The sequence below is a fragment of the Macrobrachium nipponense genome, chromosome 14 (genome assembly GCF_015104395.2).
Source record: "Macrobrachium nipponense isolate FS-2020 chromosome 14, ASM1510439v2, whole genome shotgun sequence".
NCBI classification, from domain to species: domain Eukaryota; kingdom Metazoa; phylum Arthropoda; class Malacostraca; order Decapoda; family Palaemonidae; genus Macrobrachium; species Macrobrachium nipponense.
In genome coordinates, this window is record NC_087207.1 from 18,393,292 (window position 1) to 18,404,811 (window position 11,520).

An 11,520-nucleotide genomic window follows, 5' to 3' on the forward strand; every position below is an offset into this window, starting at 1 on the left:
TACCACCCAGTCGAATTGGAGGACTGTGATAGAAAATAATAATAATAATAATAATAATAATGATAATAATAATAATAATAAGAGCATCAAGGAAATAGATACCCTAATCCAGACTGTAAGGATTTGTATCTGGGGACATCAGGATGGAGTTTGGAATAGAAAAAATGCGCCTTAGTCAACATACAAAGGCAAAGTAACGAGAACTGAAGGGAGATAAACTACCAGATGGGAGCAACATCAAACACATAGATGAGACAGGATACAAATACCTGGGAATAATGGAAGGAGGGGATATAAAAACACCAAGAGATGAAGGACACGATCAGGAAAGAATATATGCAGAGACTCAAGACGATACTCAAGTCAAAAACTCAATGGAGGAAATATGATAAAAGCCATAAACACATGGGCAGTGCCAGTAATCAGATACAGCGCAGAAATAGTGGAATGGACGTAAGGCAGAACTCCGCAGCATAGATCAGAAAACCAGGAAACATATGACAATACACAAACACTACACCCAAGAGCAAATACGACAGACTATATAAACACGAAAGGAAGGAGGAGAGGACTACTAAGTATAGAGGACTGTGTCAACATCGAAAACAGAGCACTGGGGCAATGTCTGAAAACCAGTGAAGATGAGTGGCTCAAGAGTGCATGGGAAGAAGGACTAATAAAAGCTAATAAAAGTAGACGAAGACCCAGAAATATACAGAGACAGGAGAAAGACAGACAGAAAAGAGGACTGGCACAACAAACCAATGCACGGACAATACATGAGACAGACTAAAGAACTATCCAGCGAGGACAATTGCAATGGCTACAGATGGGGAGAGCTAAAGAAGGAAACTGAAGGAATGATAACAGCGGCACAAAGGATCAGGCCCTAAGACCAGATATGTCCAAAGAACGATAGACGGAAATAACATCTCTCCATATGTAGGAAGTGCAATACGAAAAATGAAACCATAAACCACATAGCAAGCGAATGCCCGCACTGCACAGAACCAGTACAAAAAGAGGCATGATTCAGTGGCAAAAGCCCTGCACTGGAGCCTGTGAAGAAACATCAGCTACCTTGCAGTAATAAGTGGTATGAGCACCAACCTGAAGGAGTGATAGAAAACGATCAGGCAAAGATCCTCTGGGGACTATGGTATCAGAACGGATAGGGTGATACGTGCAAACAGACCAGACGTGACGTTTTGATTGACAAACAAGTCAAGAAGAAAGTATCACTCATTGATGTCGCAATACCATGGGACACCAGAGTTGAAGAGAAAGAGAGGGAAAAAATGGGTGAAATATCAAGACCTGAAAATAGAAATAAGAAGGATATGGGATATGCCAGTGGAAATCGTACCCATAATCATAGGAGCACTAGGCACGATCCCAAGATCCCTGAAAAGGATCTAGAAAAACTAGAGACTGAAGTAGCTCCAGGACTATGCAGAAGAGTGTGATCCTAGAAAACGGCACACTAGTAAGAAAGTGATGGACTCCTAAGGAGGCAGGATGCAACCCCCGGAACCCCACACTATAAATACCACCCAGTCGAATTGGAGGTACTGTGATTATAGCACAATAATAATAATAATAATAATAATAACTAATTAATAATAATAATAATAATAATGAATATGAATTAATTGGTTGCTATCCTTTACCATAATAATTTTTATTCATATAGTAAGTGAGACTGAAAACAAATATTTTCATGTGGTTTTTTTGTGGGTTGAGGTACAAAATAATGAGAGTTAGTGAAGTCCCATATCATAAATTGATGAAAAAAAAAGGAGGGTTAACCAAACCATATATCTTGTCTGCAATTTGCGGCAGGAGTCTTCCATGACTGCCTTTCAATGAATTGCAACATTTTGGATTATCTTTACGATTAAGTGGAATTTCACAACGGCTATGTGGTTTTGTTCATTTCAGAACAATGGTACGATGAGATTCGCAAAACTGAATAAAACGGAAAATAAAGAGTAAAAATGAAAAAATGATGGATATTTAATCCGCTTTCCCCTCTAAGTAATTAGCAATGAAGCTCGGACTAGCAGGGATTAAAACCTGCAATTAGATCAGGTTGCACCATTAAAACTTCATCGTGGGAATTTCGCCATATCTGCTCCTCTGGAAGTGGGGCATAAAAATAGCTGTTGTGGGCGAACCTCGGGAGATTGTGGAGGATAACACATTAAAGGGGATTTTGTGAGGATATCTTTAAGGTAAGATTATGGGTGGAAGGAGTCATAAACGTTTCATTTCTATTTGAGCTTCATCTTTCTTCGTACGAAATGTGGGCGGCTCCTTAATGACATATACAGATGACTATTGACATCAGCAAGAAGCTTCCGCAGTATTACTGCTCAAACGCGAAAGGCGTAGGACAATAAAAAAGATAGCATAAATCGGAATTAAATAAGGGTATAATTACAATCACGTAAAGTATTACTCAGTGTAACACTAAGAACATGTAAAAATAAAAATAGTTAAGACTTCTCTTTATTACATAAAAATGTTGATTTTGTTATATGCGTCAGTTCTGTCTAACTGTACCATTCTTAATGAAAATCCATTTCTTTTTTTCTTTTTTTTAGGATTTTTGAGGTACTTACTACAATACTAATTCCAAAAGGGAGAATGAATGCAGGTGACCCAAAGGCTGTTAAGCTCATTTACAGCAAATGCAATTGTTATTCATTCATGAAGTACAACACCGTTACAGACATATAACTCGGAAATCTCTGACGTAGGATATCCTACAATTATCTTCTTGTTAATTTATAAATTCTGATCTACTTGTTAATTTATCAATTCATTTTTTTCTCAGATGAAAAGTGGGCCATTTAAATTGTGATGAAAAGTGGACCATTTGAAATTGTGAAGAAAATGGACCATTTAAAATTGTGAAGAAAAGTGGACCATTTAAAATTGTGATGAAAAGTGGAAAATTTTAAATTGTATCTTTAGCTTTAAAACATTCAATCTTGTCCTTGTTGTGGGAGCAAGAGCCCTATCACTCAAGTTTGGGAACGATTAATTCATCATCACAAACATTTGTTAATGTTATCAAAACCTACTTTTAGTATCTGTTCTTGTAATAAAGTTCTTGCCATCTAATTTTATACATTGGTGTGGAAAGCAAAATAAACTAAAAAAACACATCGAAACAATAAATTCTGAACAATAAATTCTGACCTAAAATTATCTATTTATCGGAGACGGGTAAATTTTTTCTATGAAATTTAGACTAAAAACAAAACAAAAAAACTCTGTTTAATTGCTACTGGTTATGAACGGAACAACAACACAGTAAATTTTTTTTTTTTTATTAATTTTTTATCTACATTTTAAAGTGGATGAGCCCCGTACATAAAACTGAATGGTTTTCACACTTGTACTATGTATTGCAGAAGGAAAATGCTCCAAAACTATATATTCAGTTTCATGGTGAATGAATTCTACCTGTTGATTAATCAGCAGACATCTCTCTCTCTCTCTCTCTCTCTCTCTCTCTCTCTCTCTCTCTCTCTCTCTCCTCCCAAACCCAGACCCCAAAATCATTACTGGAAAACATAAACAGCTCAGCCATTGCTTCTCTCTCTCTCTCCTCTCTCTCTCTCTCTCTCTCTCTCTCTCTTCGATAATGATATAACTGAAATCAGTAGCTCACAGTCTCAGGATTTTACGTTACTTTAAGGGATATTACCTGACAAAAGGGCCCGTAAACTCAACTTGGGGGGAGGATTACACTTGAAATGCAAATAAAGCAATCTTAACTCGAAATTTAATCCACTGACCTCCCATAAAAGTGGAAGGAATGGGGCTCTAAAGATAAGGTGTTAAAACTCTCTTTTTGGGGCACATTCAGTTAAAGATGAGTTAAAACACTCTTTTTCGGGGATATCAAGTTAAAGAAGAGATAAAACTCTCTTTGTGGAATATTAAACTAAAGATGAGTTAAAACTCTCTCTTGGGGGGATATGAAGTTAAAGATGAGTTAAAACTCTCTTTCTAGGGGATATAAAGTTAAAAAATTAGTTAAACTCTCTTTTTGGGGCACATTCAGTTAAGATGAGTTAAAACTCTCCTTGTGGGGGATATCGTTTTAAAGATGAGTCAAAACTCTCTTTCTGGCAGATATCAAGTTAAAGATGAGTTAAAACTCTCTTTCTGGGGGATATCAAGTTAAAGATGAGTTAAAACTCTCTTTCTGGGGGATATCAAGTTAAGGATGAGTTAAAACTCTCTTTTTGGGGGATACAAGTTAAAGATGCGTTAAAACTCTCTTTCTAGAGGATATCAAGTTAAAGATGAGTTAAAACTCTCTTTCAAAATGATATCAAGTTAAAGAAGAGTTAAAACTCTCTTTCTGGGGGATATCAAGTGAAAGATGAGCTAAAACTCTCTCTTTATGGTACAATAAGTTTTCAATTCAGAGTGAATTTAAGAAGAATAAATTTATTTTGCACTCATTAACAAAGATAATTAGGATCATCCGCATTTTAGTTTCATGGCTTGAATATATATTTTCAGATATAAGATTATAATCACTTTAACTCATGAATCGCCTATCATACGCCATGTGCATGTTGCCTGTGTGTAAATATATCGTGTTTATCATTTGACCTAGCAGAGAAAAAAATCTCCATTTTCATTCTTTTCATTTTCATTTCATCCTCTAACTGCAATTTATATAATAAATTTTATCCTTTTTTCAACCGCTTTTTTGTAGAGTGAATTTCACAATGTTTACCCAGGCCATTTATATTGGGATGGATATTTCAACATGCATGATATAATTATTCTTTTCTCTATTATATTACAATGGACCTTGCGGCAAATTAACTCTAGGCTTTGTAATTTATCAACACAACAATGGTCATAAAAGAAATCAGGTATTTGACGATATAGAGCAAAGTAATAGAGTAACGGTCCATGATGGATGAAAGAGTGCAAGATAGGAAACAGACATTACAAGAGTTGTCGATTTCTGGGGGCTGGGGGGCGGGGTGGGTGAGGGGGATTCACACTAATGGGGGGGGGACTAATCTGTGAGATATGAACGCTTAATGCTGTCCATCGCTCCGGAAGAGAAATGAAGGTTTATGGTCTTCGGTGATCATTTGTCCTTTTTGAGAATACTTGCGATATCTGAACTGATTCAATGCCAATGCACGCTCTAATCCCGATGTAATTGAAAATGGAAAAACCGGTTAGACGGTGTTTCACTGGCCATTACTACCTGCATTTAATATTTATACATTTCTGTACAGCAACATGACTTCTCTCAGGGAAACTGTCATGTTTTCTTTCGTTAAAACAGTTGCCTCAAATAAGAGATGGTTGGGGTGGGGATGATGATTGACCGTGCATGGATTTCTTGGAGTTTGTAAAATGGACTTTGCAGGTGAAATATGTACTGTGATTTGAATCTACTCTCCAAGACTTTACGTGACCTATTACATTTGTTTCCCTTTGGTAAGTTACGCATTTCTTCATCATGTACCAACTGCAGAATTTCCCAGTATTTACCAGATACAAAAGCAGCAACCATTCAGTATACCACCACATGAAAAACTTCATTTTTAAACGCGGTTACGCAGAATTCCAGCAGGTAGAATATACTCCCAAGAGAAATGGCAGCTATTCGTCCAACCAAATCGGTTTCACCGAAAACTGAAGCATAAAACTGCGGACGAGGTTCGATTCCAGACGGAAATGTCAGGTCGGAGTTTTATTTCCTCTTACAACATGATGATGACCGCATGGAAAAAAAATTACACGCTTCAATCGCAGATCTGTCACTCTCTTTTTACCCTCTCCTGAAGCTGACGTAACCAATACATAACTTTTCAGTGGGAAAAAAAAAGATAAATTCTCAGGGTATACTACACAACTTAAAAAAAAACTTTTAAAAAATAAACTTAAAAACTAAAAAAAAAAAAAAAAACAGATTTTAAAAAAACTCAATTCTTTTCCTCGTAAAAGAAAATGTTTTTTAGGTGTCATTCCACCAAATCTGTTTCACGTTTGTTGCATTTGTTTGTATGTTAATGCCTTCTTCTAGTTGTTGGCAGGTTTGAGCAAAACGTTATTTTACCTGCTTTTTCAAGAACTTTCTTTTTCAAAGGCGGGCGTTATTACTGGTAACAACTAGCAATGTTTCGGGAGATACTGCATTATAATTTTTTTGGGAAAAAGAACATTTGCGAAGGGGTGTGGTGGTGGGGGGGGGGGGAGCTTTCACCCTGGGGTGAAAGTTTCCAATCTCGAAGCACTTGAGTGATCAGATTTGATTGTTTTAACTGGTCACATTAATGGCATAATAATGAATATATTTCAAAAAAGACTAAGAGGTTTATAAACGTACAGATCTTGCCAAGATGCTCGTTTTACTGGACATAAATACACATACATACATACATATGTATGTGTATATATATGTGTGTATATATTATATAGTATGTATATATATATATATATATATATATATATATATATATTATATATATACTATATCATACACACACACATACACACACACACACACACACCACACACACACACATATATATATATTATACTATATATATATATATATATATATATATATATATATATATACACAATTACAATCAAACATCCTGCACACGAACTAAACGACTGAATTTCTAAGACCTGAGAAACTATTTTAGTCGCGGATCAATTTACCTCCGCCCTCTAAGCAGGTGCCCAAGGGGACCCTTGTCCTTTTAGGCTACTGTAGCAGGACTGACGGACGAGTCACTTTCTGAACTTGGAAAATAACGGGGCCTCAGGTGAATCAAGTTCTGACGAGTTGACGTTAGGGAGTTTTGCGCTGAATGAACGTCTGAAATTACCATCTTTACGCGGTCATGGGAAAAAAAATCACGTTTTCATAGAAGCTAGAAGCAGATTTTTATATTTATGTATTTTTAATATACAGAATTATGTATTATTACATTATATACTTAATAATAGCCAAATACTATGATCAGGTTTTCCTCTGATTTTCATCTCTTTTGTGAAAAGTCCCACTTTAAAAAAAAACAAATTGATTGCCCACTTTGGCTTGTTATGTAGTAATAATAATAATTAATCAATAATCATAATAATAAATAATAATAAACTAAATAATAATTAATAATACTAAGAAACGAATAATAAGAAGAAAACAACAACAACAACAACAACAAACAACAACAAGAAAGCGAGGCATCTTATTTTAGTAATATGTATTTGAAATATGTGTATAATTGTTTCGTTTCCTCTGACCAGATATATTAAATCTACTACTACTACTACAACTACTAATACTACTACTACTACTACTACTACTACTAATAATAATAATAATAATAATAATAATAATAATAATAATAATAATAATAATACTTCTTGCTACATAACATTTTGAAACATATTTACCTGTTGTCAGCAGACTTTGCATTCGATGAGTCTGTGCACCTGTGCCATTCCTCCTCTTACAAATACCGCTTCTCACACCAATCTTGACCCATGCATAGAAAAAAAAAAAAACATTCTGGTCAACGGAAACCGTTATTAAAGTTATACATACTTGAGGCAAATAGATGCAAATAATTCATGAAACATGGAAGAAGTTAAACGGATCAGGATTTTGTAAAAGATGCTACTTTCCGTAACGGATTGGGTATCTAAAGGTCAACAGAACATTAATACTTGCGTATCTTTATCAATTTCGAAAGCAATAATTGATCTATAGTTCACGTCATTTGCGATCTCACACTAGACATAATAGATTATGTGGACAGTATAGTGATCGGGTGTTTATGATGTACTTAAAATAATACTCATTTTAGGTTATTTAGCAAAAATATCAAATTGTTATTAGAAGAAATTTTTTGATAACGGTTAAATGTGAAAGAGCCATAAGGGGTTCTGTTACGGGAGGATATTCTTGTTTTGGATGACAACTGTTCTCATGTTCTTTACATATTAATAGCAATCCAGGTATACACCTTAATATTAAAATCATTGTAATTTTCAAACGGTAATAAATACTTTTTCTGCTAAAGGCAAAGAAGTTTTTGTTCCTATTATTCCTATAGTAGGCACACAATCGCAAGACACAACGAAATAAGTCTATTATGAATGAACAAGGTTCACTAAGGGAATGTCATCAATACATACAATAAAAAAAAAAAAAAAAAAAAAAAACAAAAAAAAAAAAAAAAAAAAAAAAAAAAAAAAAAACTCTCACGGCAACTTTCCTGTGAGGTTCTTGGACCATCACTGGTGACCCCATTACCGATCTCGATAGACAGAAACAATTTGTTGTGTTTAAGTAACGATTTGTGCCTTGTATACGAGAGAAGCGACAAGTTCTTCACTCCCACTCACTGCACATTATGACCATAATAATAAAATCCAGTACGTTCACTTTGTCCACTCTTTCTTAAGCGTTCATGCAACCGGCCTCAAAATGATCGTCCTAATCTATAAGCAGTGATACTCGATGGAGCTTTTCACATTCGTACGACAAATTCACTTGGAATCAGTTGTTGTTTACCCACTTCCTAATTGCTTCATTAAAAGAGAGTGAGCATTCGTGGTTTTTGTAGAAATTATATAAAAAATGGAGATTATTCTAAAAATCTACGTAATATTTACTATTTTCTTTTAAACGCGTTTTCCCTCTCGTCATACATAACCCTTCCCCAAATTAATCTCTTCCTCCCTCTAGCCTTCCCCTTCCATCTGTCCATTCTCTCCTCATCTTTTAATTTTTTTTTATGTCGCAAGATTTGGTTCCCTTTCCCAGTATTACTTTTTACAACACAATAGCTTCCACTCACGATCTCTCTCTCTCTCTCTCTCTCTCTCGATGGAATTTTCAGATTTTTGTTTTATTATGGAAAAACAGTGCAAATTATTATTTTTCATCTATTTCTTGTTTTACAGGACAGGATATTAATTCTCAATGTGAAGTTTAAAGCCATTACTTTGAATCCCATAAATGGTCCATTGCAATGCATCTAGCATTTATGGGACGAATTCTAAGCACTTTTCTCTCGTACACTAAAATAACATTGATTAAATTTCAAGTTTAATCTGCTTAATGGAAAATTAGAAAGTTAATTAATCACGAAATCTTACATTGTAGTGTTTTGGATCGGTTATGCACCAGCTATAACCATGCGAAATTTGGGAGAAGTAACAGATGGTCAAATCAGACATGAATGAGAATAGTACAATTACTGTTGTTTGAATTCTTGAATTGAACTGAACTGAATATAGCATTTACGACAAGCAATGGGACCTATGAGGTCACTCAGACCTGAAACGGAAATGACAGTACTAGTTAGAAAAAAAAAAAAAGGTGTAACAGGTGGAAAACCTCACAGTTGCACTATGAATCAATTGTTATGAGAGGGTGGAAAGTAAGATGGAAGAAAAAGAATATGAAAGGGGGCACTGCAAAAGGAACGAAAGGGGTTGCAGCTAGGGGCCGAAGGTACGCTGCAAAGAACCTTAAGTAATGCCCATAGTGCACCCATGAGGTGCACTGACGACACTAGCCCCCTACGCGTGTATTTTATAACCCATACAAAATACACGCGAGAATGAACCATGAAATATTATTCTTTAAACAAATTCATGAATAAATTAGAATTCCAGTGAGGCAACGTGTCGCCCGTTAAGCCCGAATTCGATTCCAAACCGAATTCAATTACGGCTCTGGATTCTACACTACAATGTTATTCATGACAGCAAATCATTTGCGGCTTCACAACGTTGCTGCCTTGATTTCCCTTTGAGACATTGCTATTGCTCGCAGATCTTACCTGGGAACCTCCTATGGCTGGCAGCCCCCTATGGTTGGAAGCCCTCTACGCATTAGATTATTATTTATTTTTTTAAATTTTTAAGAGCTACTGTGTCCTTCGGAAGCAGGAAGTTGAGGTGCGTTGGGGGGGTGGGGGCGGGGGTTGTAGTGAGCTTGAACTCCTGGTGATTTCCATGGCTGATTAATTTGAGGTGCTAATTTATATGTGATATTCAGTGAGGGAAGTGATGGGAATATCCCCAATCGTTGGGAGGCACTTACAAGATTGCCAACGTGTCCTTAGACTTCTTATGAACGCGTTCCAAAGTCTAACGCTGTTGCTGAAGATTAAACTGTCCTTGATGCCAGCACGGGCTCTTGCTCATAGAGCAGCCCGTATTGAAAGTCTAACGCCTGATTGACGGAATCTGAAACGACAATCAATAGGAATCGTTCTGAAATAGAACGCGTGCCAACGACGGTGGCACCCACCTTAGGTATTAATTATTTATTGTAAGCAGGTCCCTGTGTACGATTATTAGACTAATAAACATAAGAACTGTCCTCCTGCGACTCATTGGTTAACCCCCTTTCAAATAATTAAATTGGAAATATTGCCATTTAAATATACATTTCAGTGTTTGTCTTATATAGTAGATATCGGTAGCATGATTGAAATATTTCATATATAAATATATATATATATATATCTATAGTATATATATATATATATATGTATGTAGTATGTATGTATATGTGTGTGTATGTATGCATGTATATATATATATATATATCTATATATATATATATATATATATATATATATATATATATACAGATATCTACGAGAAACACTCTTTTTTTGAAAATTGGTCCAAACTGGATTACTTGTCATTAGTTACAACAATTATTGAAGCACAGTAACATTTGCTTTTTAACAAACCTATCGTTTGCCTTATTTGTTTCTCTCTTTATCCCGTTTATCTCCAATACTGGCTAAGTCATTTTCACGAATTTTGAATTTTAAGTTGAAAGGGTTTCTGCATCGTTACCTTATCAGGGAGCAGATCGTAAACTCAGTTACTTTCTCTCTCTCTCTCTCTCTCTCTCTCTCATACCTCCTCTCTCTTCTCTCTCTCTCTCTCTCTCATTTTCATCGACATTCTTTCCCAACCCTAATTTTGCCACAATATAATCAACGATTAGCGAAATCATGGAATCCATTACCTTCTTTCAATTTTACAATATGTATTGCAAAACGGAATGAAAATGAAACCATATCTGATCAATTACAATTTTATGAATATGAAGACCAAAATTTTATATCTCAGTATATACACACCCATATTGTATAAATTGCGGATCTATAGATATAATGGTCAATTACTGATCAAAATGAAATGTATACCAGTCATTGTCCCTTCCATATTGGAGAGTTATCTCACTCGCTGATCAACTGATATTAGGCTTAAAGTTGTCTGGTCTATATTTTTCCACCTATGTCCTTATTCTGGAACGCATCGATGGATAACTAAATACATTTTTGCGACGAAAAATGTGTGAGAGAGAGAGAGAGAGAGAGAGAGAGAGAGAGAGAGAGAGAGAGAGAGAGAGATAGAGATGGTGCTGAGGATAAAGATCACCTGGTATATGTTTTTTATTTTTGCATAGCGAAACCT